The sequence below is a fragment of the Taeniopygia guttata genome, chromosome 5, assembly GCF_048771995.1.
Source record: "Taeniopygia guttata chromosome 5, bTaeGut7.mat, whole genome shotgun sequence".
NCBI lineage: Eukaryota > Metazoa > Chordata > Aves > Passeriformes > Estrildidae > Taeniopygia > Taeniopygia guttata.
In genome coordinates this window covers 57,369,109-57,381,552 of record NC_133030.1, presented here as the reverse complement: position 1 = coordinate 57,381,552, position 12,444 = coordinate 57,369,109, and positions in this window count along the sequence as shown.

The window sequence follows — 12,444 nt, the reverse complement described above, 5'->3', positions numbered from 1 at the left end:
AAATTGTTCTCCTTGTTTTTCTGATAATATTGTTCTCATATAAAAATTGGTTGGGTTTTCCCCCCACTGTTTTAATTGTTATTTGTTGTTGTTACTGTATTTAATAACTAATTATTTTAAATTATTTTTCACAGCAACATACATCAAAATTCCCGAGTTTAAATATTCCAGAATTCCTGCTCTCAGAAACATTTACAAATTAATTCCTTCCTCTGGCTTTGAACTAAAAGGTATTGGAATACATTGGTGCTTGTCACAAGTCGCATCACACTCTGATGAAGGATGAAGAGCAATGTGTTTTGTATTATTTTTTAAAGATTGCCCCTTGATCATCATATTTTGCCTAGTTAGAAATAGGAATGATGTGAACATCATTGGGAAATACTCTTGCAATACACTTGAGTTGTTTTCAGAAAGACTGAGCTTGTAATTACCTACAAAAAATTTGCCTCATACACTCAGATACTATGAATATAACCCCTTAATTAACCATTTATTCCTCTAAATTAAAGAAAGATCATTTAGAATATTAGCATGAGGACATTTGGGTCATTAACACCAGTTTTATCTTCTGCACCAAAAGCGAGGAAAATATTTTATTCTTTCCTTGAGCTGAGGTGTCAGGTTTTATTTTCCTGGATGAGCAAAGTAGAGCTTGGTTTCTAACTCTTGATTCTGTATTTCTGATCAAAAAAGAGCACACTCTGAATTAATTTTTCCCTTTGTTGTCACAGGCTGCCTGGCTCCAAAGGCTGCTCTGTTCAGGAGAGGGAAGTTAAGTTACTGCCCCCTGACAGACCTCTCTGTCAACTCTTCAGGATGTCAATGCTGGTTTGTTTGGTGGGAAAACAATAAAAGTCAACACTGGGAGGGACTGGAAATAGCATTCAGATGGTCAGGGGACACGCAGTGGGTCGGGTGGGAGCCTGTGAGAGAACTGAGCACAGTAAGGAACCATTTAACGGAGCTGTTTAATGACTGCGTACCCGTGTTTCTCTTTGGCTACCAGGATCCCCCCGGAGCACTTGCCCACTAGCCAGTAGTGAACACATCTGTTGTTGGTAGAGATTTTTCTGTTGATTTCTCCCAGGCTCAGGCGTGAAACCCCTGCTTTGAGGTTGAGGGTAATTGCTGCTGCATAGCACAGACATGTGGGGCTGATTAGTTCCAGGCTAGATGGTGAGAGGGTGCTGATGGTTCCCAGGTAGAAATGGAAATAGGACAGATGCTTTGCTCCTGGCTGGAGGGTGTTTAGGTTGAGGTTCATTCCAGAGGAAGATTTGGGTACCCAACGAAGAACAGAGGTAAAGCTAGGTCCTGCAGATAAAACTGTAACATGAATCTGCTGCTGCCTAACCCCAGGAGTGTCTGGGTTCAAAATGTGTTTAAGCATCTACAGCAGCACTTCTGTGTGCCCAGGGCTGCCCTGCCTTGTTGTGATGTGGGGACTTCACTTGAAAGTGCATTGAGCACCACTCAAAAACACTCCTGAAGTGTGCAGGTGACTGTTTCAGTTACCTGAAGAGAGCCAAAGGCTGTGTTGGTCATATCCAAGGAGAAGTTGCATCCTCAAAGGTTTTTTGAGGACTGTGGCCCTGAGCTGAGGTAACCAAGTCCTTCCTCTCTCCTGCTTTCGTGCCTGAGGCTGATCTGGGTCTGATCTTCAGCCCAGGAGTGAGGAGCAACTGTCTGTGATGATGGCAGGTGATAGAAGATGGACCATAGAACACAGTTACGAAAGATATTCCTGTCACAAAGAATTGGGAAATTTTTAGTGATAAGAGGGACGCACACTAGATTCCTTGGTGATGCTAAGTGCTAGGCTGCAGCTCTACCTGTGCATTAATGAAACACTAGTGAAGGTAAAGCTGAACTGAGTCTCACTGCAGAAGAACTGCAGAAGAGCTGGTAAACTTTTATTTTTTGTTTGTTTTGGTTTGGGTTTTTTTTTGTTTGCCCTTTTTTTTTTTTTTGTTATTACTCTTTTTTTTTCTTTTTGGTTCACAGAGCTGTGCTTTTATGCTTTTCTATTATATAATTTTATGCCACTACGGTGGATGAATTAATCTTCTGAGAATGGCTGTGGCTGTCCTTTACTGATGGGGGAGGAGGGCAGCAGGAATGACTTCAGTGCTTCTTTAATTACTGTTCTCATTAATTACCCTCCAAACCAAGTGGGTTTTTGCTCAGGGCTGTTTCCACAAGCCAGAATGTCCTTCTGGAACTGGTTTACACCTGAAAGGGTAATTGCTTCCTGACTCTATGCTTAAATATTTCCAAAACCCAACAGCATCTCATCACACACCAACAGCTTCATCAGGCACCTCCTCCCTCTACAGCACTGGGCTTATCCCAGTTAGGAAAGCTCCTTATTTAGCCCCATCTTAAGACACCTGCCTGATAATAATCCAGACACAGCCTGTAGCAGTTTGAGTTGTTTTTCCTCTGCATGCCTGATATGGTCAGGAGCAGAATTTCCACCCTGTGGTTTATATCTTGAGATAAATGGGATTAGCAAAAAACACGTGGACAGACTCAAAATGGACAGTGCTGTGCCTGAACAGCCTCTCACCCTGCAGCTCCTTCTGCTGAAATTGCTGAACGCTGTGCCTTGGCCCACAGGATACACTGGTACAGTGCCAGAGAAATAGTCGAAAAAGAAAAAAAAAAACCCAACCCAGCCTACCAGAAATCTGCTTTCCTCTGGAGGTCCCTGAGCAAATGTGGTTCTGGCAAGGAAGGAGGATAAAAATGAGCCTCTTTGTGGGAGCACTGCATCAGCTCGGTGCTGCCGTGTTGCTGCTCTACAGGCACTTTATGAGTGATGTGACAGCTTCCCTGACTGAAGTAATTCCAAGTACTGTAACATGAAGTGTCAAGGCAGACAGTAGAAAACATTTCAATCCTTTTCATTAGAACAAAGCACTATTCTCTTGACGGCTTTCAAATGCATATTGTTTAGCTATTATGTGCTAACCTTGACTGTTATATTCCAAGCACAATAGCAGTGGGAGCTTTCTGCTTTTTTTGTTCATTTTTGATCATGGTAAGAGGATTTCTCTTTTTTGCAGGGTCAGTAAAATATTCCATTATAAGGGGGGGAAAAAAAGGTAAAAAGAAATATTTATGTTGCAGAAACAGTGAGAAGGAACTTTGAGGTCTCTCGTGTTTCACTTTTCTGGTGGGTCAGATGGTTCCCAGTATGGATTTTTACCCCAGAGTGGCTTGTGCTTCTCTTGACAGAAATCAAAGACTGCAAGTGCATCCTACCTAGACTGCTCATGTGACAAGTGACAGGCTGATGCTAAAGTGACTGCAATGTCAGCTGCTGAAAGCCTCGGGCAATGTGCAGCAGGTAAACGGTTAATTAAAATGATTCTTCAAGGATACCTTTAAGGGAACATGGAGCCTTTCCAAATCTCTGCAGGGAGTTATTGATGGAAATTGCTGCTCCACTTTTTCGCTCAGGGATACACACAGGATGGGTTACCTTAACAGGTTCTGACATTTCATCCCCCTGACCATGAGGCTGCTGAGATTGGAAGATTAAATTGCTCCTGAAAGAATGAGAAGTGACACAGGTGAAAGGCAAAGATAAAGATACCAAAATGTGTAAGCAGCACATGAAAACCCCTGATAAAGCCTGAGCTCCTTTTTAGGACCAGGTGGGCCATGAATGCTGGAGGACAGAAGTTCTCCTTGTTCTTTCAAAAGGCTTTGTAGCCTCTGCTTGCCCAAGGGCCCGCTTGATTTTTTTTTTTTTTGTCCCATTCTCCTGAGTTAAACTTTTCCAGTTTCCACAATCTCATTTATTCCTCATAATTTTTTATCTCATCTCATTCTTTATTTTTGAACAACCTCGTTTAGTTCCACTTACAAAACTTCTCAATGTAAAGCATTTCCCATCCATATCCAAATCCTTCTTCCTGACCTCTTTATCTCTTCCTGTCCATTCCTACCTTCTCCCTCACACTAGCTCCCACTCTAATTTTTTCCTACCCCAAACTGGAGCTCTAAAATTACCTTCTTCTGCTGCCATCCCTTCCCCTCCAGTGGATTCAGCTCTTCCCTTTCTGCTGTTTGATTTTTCCTCCTTCCTCAGTGCCAATGCCTGACAGAGGAGTCCCTGATTATATGTCTTCATTGTAATTAAACTCGGCCAGAGCCCATTTGCTGGCACTAAGAGCAAGTGGCACAGCCTGGCTCCCATCCATACAGCTAAACTCTCTTCCTCCCAGAACAGGATGGCTTTATCCTTTCTGCCTATTGGGAACAGCCCTTGGCAAGTGCTGCTCTCTGAACCCTGCCCAGACACAGTCTCTCAGAGTACTCCCTAGGACAAGCCAAAGCTGTGCCAGGGAGCATGCTAATAATTAAACATTATAGACTGTGCTACAGGCCTTGGTGCTGTTTAATTTACTCCTAAAAATGCAGCTGAGAGAGTGGGAGAGGCAGTGTCCTTGCCTGCAGCACAGGTACCCTCTCACAGTACAGCCACCACAGTTGGTTTGGCCCCTGGGAGGACAGTGGGCCCTGAAGATTGAGCAAGAACATCTGCAAGCAGAAATCAGAACACAAACTTGGCTAAACGTGGGAAGGGTTTTTTAATCTAATGGGGTGTGGGAAGCATGTCCTTGGTTAAACTTCTGTCCCACAGCCACCACTGCCAGGTTCCTGCCCCCAGATATAATCATCTAACCAAGGATTTCCTTGTGGTTTTTTTAGTATGAGTTAAAACCCCATTTTTTTCTGCTTTTCCTCTGAGGTGAGGATAGTAAAATTCAGCTAAAGGGGACACCCACATGGGAAATTCTAACTCCTTTAGTTAACATTTAGCAAAATTTTTATCAGCTGAAAGCAGGGTCTTATTGTGTGTAGGTAGTGTAACGCATTTTTGTAGTGAGTGATAACAGCATTATCTGCCACAGGTGAGTAAGGGCATGCACACAGGCTGGGAGAATGGGGCTGGCATAACCCCTTTGACAAATCACGTTTACCTGAGACCAAACACATGCCAAATCACATGGAAGGGCCTAAGCTCTCAGGATGGGCTTGGGAATAATGTTCTGAACAGGGTTAGCATGAAATTGTGCCAAGGCACAACAATAGTGTTGGTTCACTAGCTGCAAACCTGGGATTTTGCTCTGACCCAGGAGTAAATACAATGTGAAAACCCTCTACAACCAAATAGTCACCCCTCATGTTTTTATACCCTGAGAGGGTTTGAGATAATTAGCACAGTCACATCCAGGTGTGTTACACACCTGGTGCCTGTATATATGTGTGTATATTTATAGCCAGCCAAAATCTGACACCACTGCATATTGAAATGGTCAAAGTAGAGAGGTAGGTTATTGCTGTTTCCATGGCTTTGAAAGTCTTATAAGCAGCCAGGAAAAAAAACCAATAAATAATTACTGTGTTACTGAATACTAATGTTATTTCTGAAATAAGTATGTATATTTTCTGAAGGTTTTGCTTGTATTTTAAGCCTCAAATAACAGGCAAGCAATGTCTGTAAGACACTTTTTTCCTTTTTCAAATATATATATGTTTATAGATTGGATCACTGATGGGTTCTCTGCATTAACAATGAACAAAAGGCTTGAAAGCAGCTTTTCAGTTAGTGAGTGCTGCCTGGAATTTGTCTTGGACTGTGATTTCAGGTTTGGCCCTGCAGACAGTAATATGCTCATCATCTCATTCTTCATGGACCCACCTCCTTGTGTACAGCATGAGCAAGGATGACTGAAACACGGGGGTTGCCAAAGTGCTCTGTATGCCATTTTGTCCTGTGTTCTCCTTGTTTCTTTTTCCCAAGCTGCCACCCTGGCAGTCTGTCCTTCCCCAGTGCAGTGAGGGCTCTGTGGGAGGCTGGAGCTGGGTTCTCAGCCCTGTGTCTGGCTGGGTGGTCTGAGGCAGAGCATTCACCTTCTGCAATGCAGCCCATGTGCCAGGCTGCACACCTTGCCCATCCTATGGTGTTGTTTCCTACAGCTCCTTTTATTTTTTACTCCCTGAAATCCTACTGTCTTTGTTTGAAACTGAAACAGATGTTCACATTACATGCATATTAGCACACAGTAAGTCCATCCAAGGCAAAGGAAAAAATTCTGGTGGGACTGTCTTGTGTTAGAGAATAAGTAATAGTGACTTTGTGTGCTCTGTGGGAACTGACAGGACTCTCTGGCTGAGCAGAATGGCAGCAGAAGACCATTAGTGCACAGATAAAGGAATTGTGTTATCTCTTGGCGTTGTTCAAGTCGCTGGGAATTTCCCTTTGACTCCAGCCCAGATGGGAGCTGAGCTGAGACACTTGCCTTTTTATGGACACATTTTTCTTTTCAACTCAGAGATAAAGATTTTTGGAGGAGACAGGCAATGACTATCAAGACAGTAGATGGCTGTGAAAGCAACAATTGCCTTGGCAGCTCTGAGTGCTGTGGAACCCACGCATAACAGCTTGAACAGGAGGGATGATGTGGGAATCCAGGGCTTCCCTCTGGCTGCCCTGGCAGGTCTGGGACCCTGGCAGGGGTCAGGAACCCCCTTGGACAGAGCCCCCAAAGACACTGTCTGTGATCTCTGTCCATGGAAAAGAGTTTTCAATCTTACAGGATGAATTACAAGCTCTGAGTGTTTGATATAAGTAATAATTTAGTGTGGCACAGGTGCAAAAGTAAAATTTTAGGATTCTAGATTAGGGGTCCAAAGGGGACAAGATGGAGGAAATTGGGTGTGTCTTGTCCTTTTTCTCCTTCTTCATGCCCTCCATGTTTCACTGTAGTGTTGGCATTTTTCTGTTGGTTTAGGCTGGGGACACACTGTTCAACGTAGGTGACAGATATTGGCACGTTATTGTAAATATAGCACAGGTAGTTTCTGGTATTTAATGTTTGTAACATCCCACTGAGGGCAGAGCCCCACACGCTGCCCTGCAGGACAGAGCTGCGGCAGGGCAGCAGAACATGTTAGAGATAAACAGAATAAACAACCTTGAAACCAGCACAGACGAATTATGGCTTCTTCTTTGGTAGCGGGGCTGAAAGACAGAGACTTTTTACAATCTCGGAATCATCAATACCACAGATTCCGTCAGGAAGAGATCTCAAAGCTGGGACCCTCCTAAGAGAGAAACAGCACAGAGCAAGTGAAGGGAAACACAGGACAGCAGGGCAGAGGGGAGGGATGGCAAAGCCAGGCAGGCCAGGGGACTCAGCCCAGCACAGAGAGCACCCAAATCTCAGACCTTTGGTCTTGCCTTAGTGTGTCACTTAGGTGGCTCAGCAGGCTCTTGGAAGAACGGTTGTCAAAAGCCTCTCTGCAAGAGGGAATAAACAGAAGCTAAAACACAGAATTGAATGAAAAACATTCAATCTGGAATCTTGTTCAAATAGCTCTGATGTCTTCTGCTAATTTGTTGCCCTTCACACCTTTCTAAGCCACTCATGTGAGCACTGCAAGGCCGCAGTTTGCTTCCAAGAGAAGCTGTGTTTTCTGCAAATTCAGAGCTGCTCTGGGCTCTGTGACTTTGCAGTTTTTGGCAGAATCCATCCCATTTTCTTTCTCCTCCTGCCCTGTGTGGGTGGAAGCCCTGTGGGGAGGGGAGCAAGGTAAACAGAGCTGAGCAGAAGAGGTTCAGGGAGGCTTTCCACTGGGGAAATGGAGGTCTTGTGTTGGGAGCCAAGTGTCCTCAGCTGGACCCATTCCAGCTCCTTCTCCCCTCTTTGCACTCAGGGAGGATTTCAGCCTTTCCAATAGAAGCCAGTGGTAATAGCTGGGAGAGATCTTGGATTTCTATGGATTTTGGCTCAGACCAGACTTCTTTCCACTTCCCAAGGAAAGTGCACTGATAGCCTGATTTATGCACCCACCTTTTGCTGGGACTTAATGAACAATTTTATGACATACAGCTTTTCCAGCAGTTATATGCTGGCTTTACTGCACAGCAATAATTGCACAGCAGTTGTGTATGTCCATGGGACATCCAGCTGAGGACAAAAGGTGTGGTGACAGGAGTGACTCTGCATTTCTCTCCTTTCTCTTCATCCCAGATTCTCCTAGGCAGGAAACACTGCCAATGATAGGGTAGAAGTTCATGTAGCTCTTCTGTGAATTGAACCTTCTTTCTGACTGTGTTCTTACATTTCAGTGAGGTAAATCAGCCCTTGAGGAACAAGGCTGTGACTGTGGGAGAACTCACTCATTTTGCTTGCTGTTGAGTTGGCCCACCATGTCTTAAGTGTCTGTGCTGACTGCAAAACCTCTGTCCCACACTCCAACAGGGCAAGTAATAAGAAGCTACAGAATTTTCTGGCTTTATTTCAGCAGTTTAATATGGCACTTAACCTCTCTAGCTTCCTTCTGTGAGCTTTGCTTGCGTGGATGTTGGGGAACCTGCTTTCTGCTGTGTTCTGCCTTTTGCCTGTGCTTTTTGCCTCTACTTGAGAAAGCTGCTGTTTCCACAGGAGGATCTGGAAATCTTGGCACACTGAGCACTCAATACCTGTCTTTGCTGGTCACCCTGGAGTACTGAAGGTTTCAGCCCCCCTCTCAGTGCTCAGGTTTGTTGAGCCAGGGCCTATGAGGTCTCAGAAGTAATTTGTGAATGGCTGCACTTAAGGGATAGGGATGTTGTGTAGGAAATGCCTCAGTTCTGCTGGAAAACGTTATACCTTGGATATCCTCAGCCAGCCAGCCCCATCCAATCAAGAGGAATTCCCCTCTGTTTTTTTAATTAACCATCTTCCATAGCTGGTGTTTCCTTTTTTAGAAGATGTGAATAAGGCACAAACCTAAATTTTCTGAAGCTATTTCTCTGTGAGGAGTCAGCAGCAGAATGCTACACTTGGGTTTGGAATCGATGTCTGGATTCTCTGAAGGGAGATTGCTGATTTTCCCTCCTTTACTAAGATCTTTGTTCTTGTCAGGAGCATGAGATGCACGTCCCAGCACACCAAAAGGATTTTCAAGCACGTACATGTCATGGAAGCCAGTGCAGGCTGAAAAATGGGAGTGGTGGAAAGGATAGGGATAATTTTGGCAACATTTTTTCCTAGGGATGCTGAAAGGAGGGACCTGACCAAAGTGACAGCACAGCTCATTGTCCAGGGCAGTAAGGGACAGCCTCTCCCTGAAGGAGGGCAAGCTGGGGGAGGAGGGTGACCCCAGCCTGGGCAGTGAGGGGTGCAGTCCTACAGGGTCTGAACGTGCTGGGCAGAGCCCCATGGGTCCCTCAGCACTGCCAGAGAAGGCAAGAGCTGCACCAGACCCACACAAAGGGTGCAGCCAGTAGGAAATGGATCCATGAGGCAGAGCTGGACACAAGGCTACAACATGGATCCAAAATCCACCCAAGATAGGACTGGAGACATGCAGTGCAGTGGTGCAATGACTATACCCGACAATAATTTACACTCACTTATTTTCTAACCAGAATATCCTATGATTTTAATCTCTCCAGGGTACTCCTGAACCTCACTTTGTTTTGGATGCTGTGACAGGAAAACAATGTGAACTTGAGGACAACAGCATGGGGTCTTTCCTAATACTCACTTCTGATAAAAAAAAAAAGATTGAAATTTAAAAATGGAATTTCATAAAGCTTTTTGAATCTCTGTGTCCTAATTTAAAATAATTGATAACCATGCTAGCATGAGTAGGTTATGGATTTTATTCAATGTACTACACAGGTCTTTGGGACAAACTGTTATACAATCTTTTTCAGATGAATGGTATTATTAGAACAAGTTTGCTATCCAGAGAGAGATGATGTGTTTCAAGCATTATCCAATATTTATAAGATAAATTTTGATATTCTTGTTATGATACATATTTTCCTAAAAACTCATATTTATCCAGCAATAACAGACCAGCCTATGTTGAGCTGTCTTAAGGACTGAAGCATGTGCATTTGTTTTAGCACAGTGTCCTTTTTATGATTGATTTTCATAAGTATTTTGGTCTGGTGCTCAGGGGAGCAACATGCACCATGAGCAATTTAGAGATACTACTGAATACAGGGGGATGAGAAGCAAAAATCAAAAAGCTCAGCACATTTCCATAGTCACAGGTAGCATTCCTCCTTTTGCAGAACACTAAAAAGGTCAGCTTTGCAACAGAAAGGCAGAGTTATTACTGTTTATTCTTGTGTTATCTCTGCTCCACACCACTAATCATGTTTGATTTATCAGTCAAATTTTCCATTATTAATGGAGAATAAAATTAAAGGCTTAATTTCAGAAGAACAAACCCTCTGCTTTTAGCACAGCCATTAGATTGTCTCCCTAATTGTGTTGTTCACCTTTCCCCTTTGCATGGTAAATCATTTCTTCTAGGCCAGCATTTTCTTCTTTTCTTTTCAAATAAATATTTAAATTTTTTTTTGTTTTTAAATGGACAAAATTACCCAAAAAAGGACTCAGTTTCAGCTCTCCAGCTTGTGTGAGAGCAAGGAGAATGCCTGCCTCCTGAAGCTGGCACCTGGGAAGGAGGGAGTCCCCCTGGTGAAAAGCAAGTAATGAAGTTGCGCTGCAAAGCAAAAATCATCTGAGAGCAGAAAGTAGGGCAATCTTTTGAATATGAAGTTCTGAGCCTCCAAGGACAACCTGTGAGTTAATTATTGTTAGGTTTTCAGTCTCTGGGGCCTCTTGACCGTGTCTTCCTTGCCTTCCTCCTTGACCTGCCAGGGCCTGCCCACATGGAATTCTTTGTCCTGCAGGTCCCTCAGCTTTTCACTACAACTTTTCACCTGCAGATTTTCACCTGCCTGCCCTCAGCTTTGCAGGGATGAGCAGGCTTGTGCTATGGCTTACACTAAATTAACTTGATTGCTCCCTGCTCCCTTGGCTCTACCATTAGAAGGTAGCACAGACATCCCCTGGAGATGGGAGAGAGAGAGCTCTGGAAGACATCCTTGAAATATATGAGCCTAAAAAACAGACTGGGTTTTTAGAATAAGAGTTTAAGATATTTAAGTGATCAGCTCCTCTCCAGTGCTACGCAGGTTCCCTGGCTGCTTAAGAGTTTCAGGTGTGTGAAATCAGGGCATCCAACCAGTGACTGGTGACTCCAGGTGTCTTAATAGTGCTGTGCATAAAAATGCTATACAGGGAATGAGAGATTAGATGTAATATATGGAAATTACACAGCTTTGACATGTCTTTAGGTGCCTGACATGGCAGCAGCTAACCCTCTAACGACCCGAAATTTTGGCTCCACAAGTACACAGGGAAGCTGAGAGTTGGGCTCTCCTTTTAGAAGAAAAATTATATATATACTGTGACTCAGCTGTATTTATATACATAAAATGAAGATAAATTTTCCATCTGCTTTTAGTTTTGCATACAGAGAAACTTCAAAGGCTTTCTCACTGTTTATTTTCGTGAATGAACATGTAAAAACATATATACAACTGCACAAATACACAATCTTGAACAGAGGAGGGTTGTATGCACATACACAGTTTGGCGGTGGATCCAAAACTGTGTTTTTGTGCAGGAAACAAGCCCCGTGCTTCAGCCTTGACAAAGGGCACAGTCCCTCAGAAAGCACCGTTGTGTTAAGAAATTATATTTTTGAATAATGTGGGAAACTTCCCATGTTGGAAGGACGGGGCAGGTCCCCTCCTGATGAGTGCACAGAGGTGAAAAACAGCTCTGGCCCCACAGGGGCTGCAGCCATCGCCCTGCAAACCTCCCTGGGAGTCCTGCACCAACTGCACGCTGCCTATTGGGATGTGCCAGCAGCAGTTTTCTGATTCCAAGCACCATATCACTCCCTGGCACACATATTTCCCTTGGATGAACCAGCCAGTGCCTTGGTGGCTGTTTAAAAAAGCTGTGCAAAGCCTGGCTGAACACAGAAACTTCTGCACCTTGTCTGTCTTGTGTGCAGGATGAACCACAGCAAATCCTAAGTCATCCCCTCGCACTTGGAGTAGTGACAACTCTCCGACACATGGAAAGGGGCCAGCTACCAGACCAGCTCAGTTTTCCTTGTTTAATCTCTTAAGCACATTTTCAGGCTTAACTGCTTGAGTGGCAGAACCCCCATCAGCAATTTAAAAAAGCAATTATTTTGAATCTCTTCAGAAAATATTTTTATCTGCATGATTCTGCTCAGTAGCTGCATATTAGAAATGGTATGAATCACTCCAAAATATTAATTGATAAGATTCAAGACCTTAAAAACATTATTAAGAGCTGGGTGTAAGGCATGCACAGTTCTGCTCTGGCCAGGGGGGACACAGCATTTTAATGAAAGAGTGTTAATTATCACAAAGATGAGAGAAAAATCTTTAGTTGAAAAGTTCCCTATATGATTGGTTGTGCTTTATGCCCTCCACTTTACACAAAAAGATATGTGAGGCGAGTTATAACTCTGCAAATCCCTACTGAAAAAGTCACTTTTCCAGAAAAGTATTTTTTTTATACCACTGTGCTC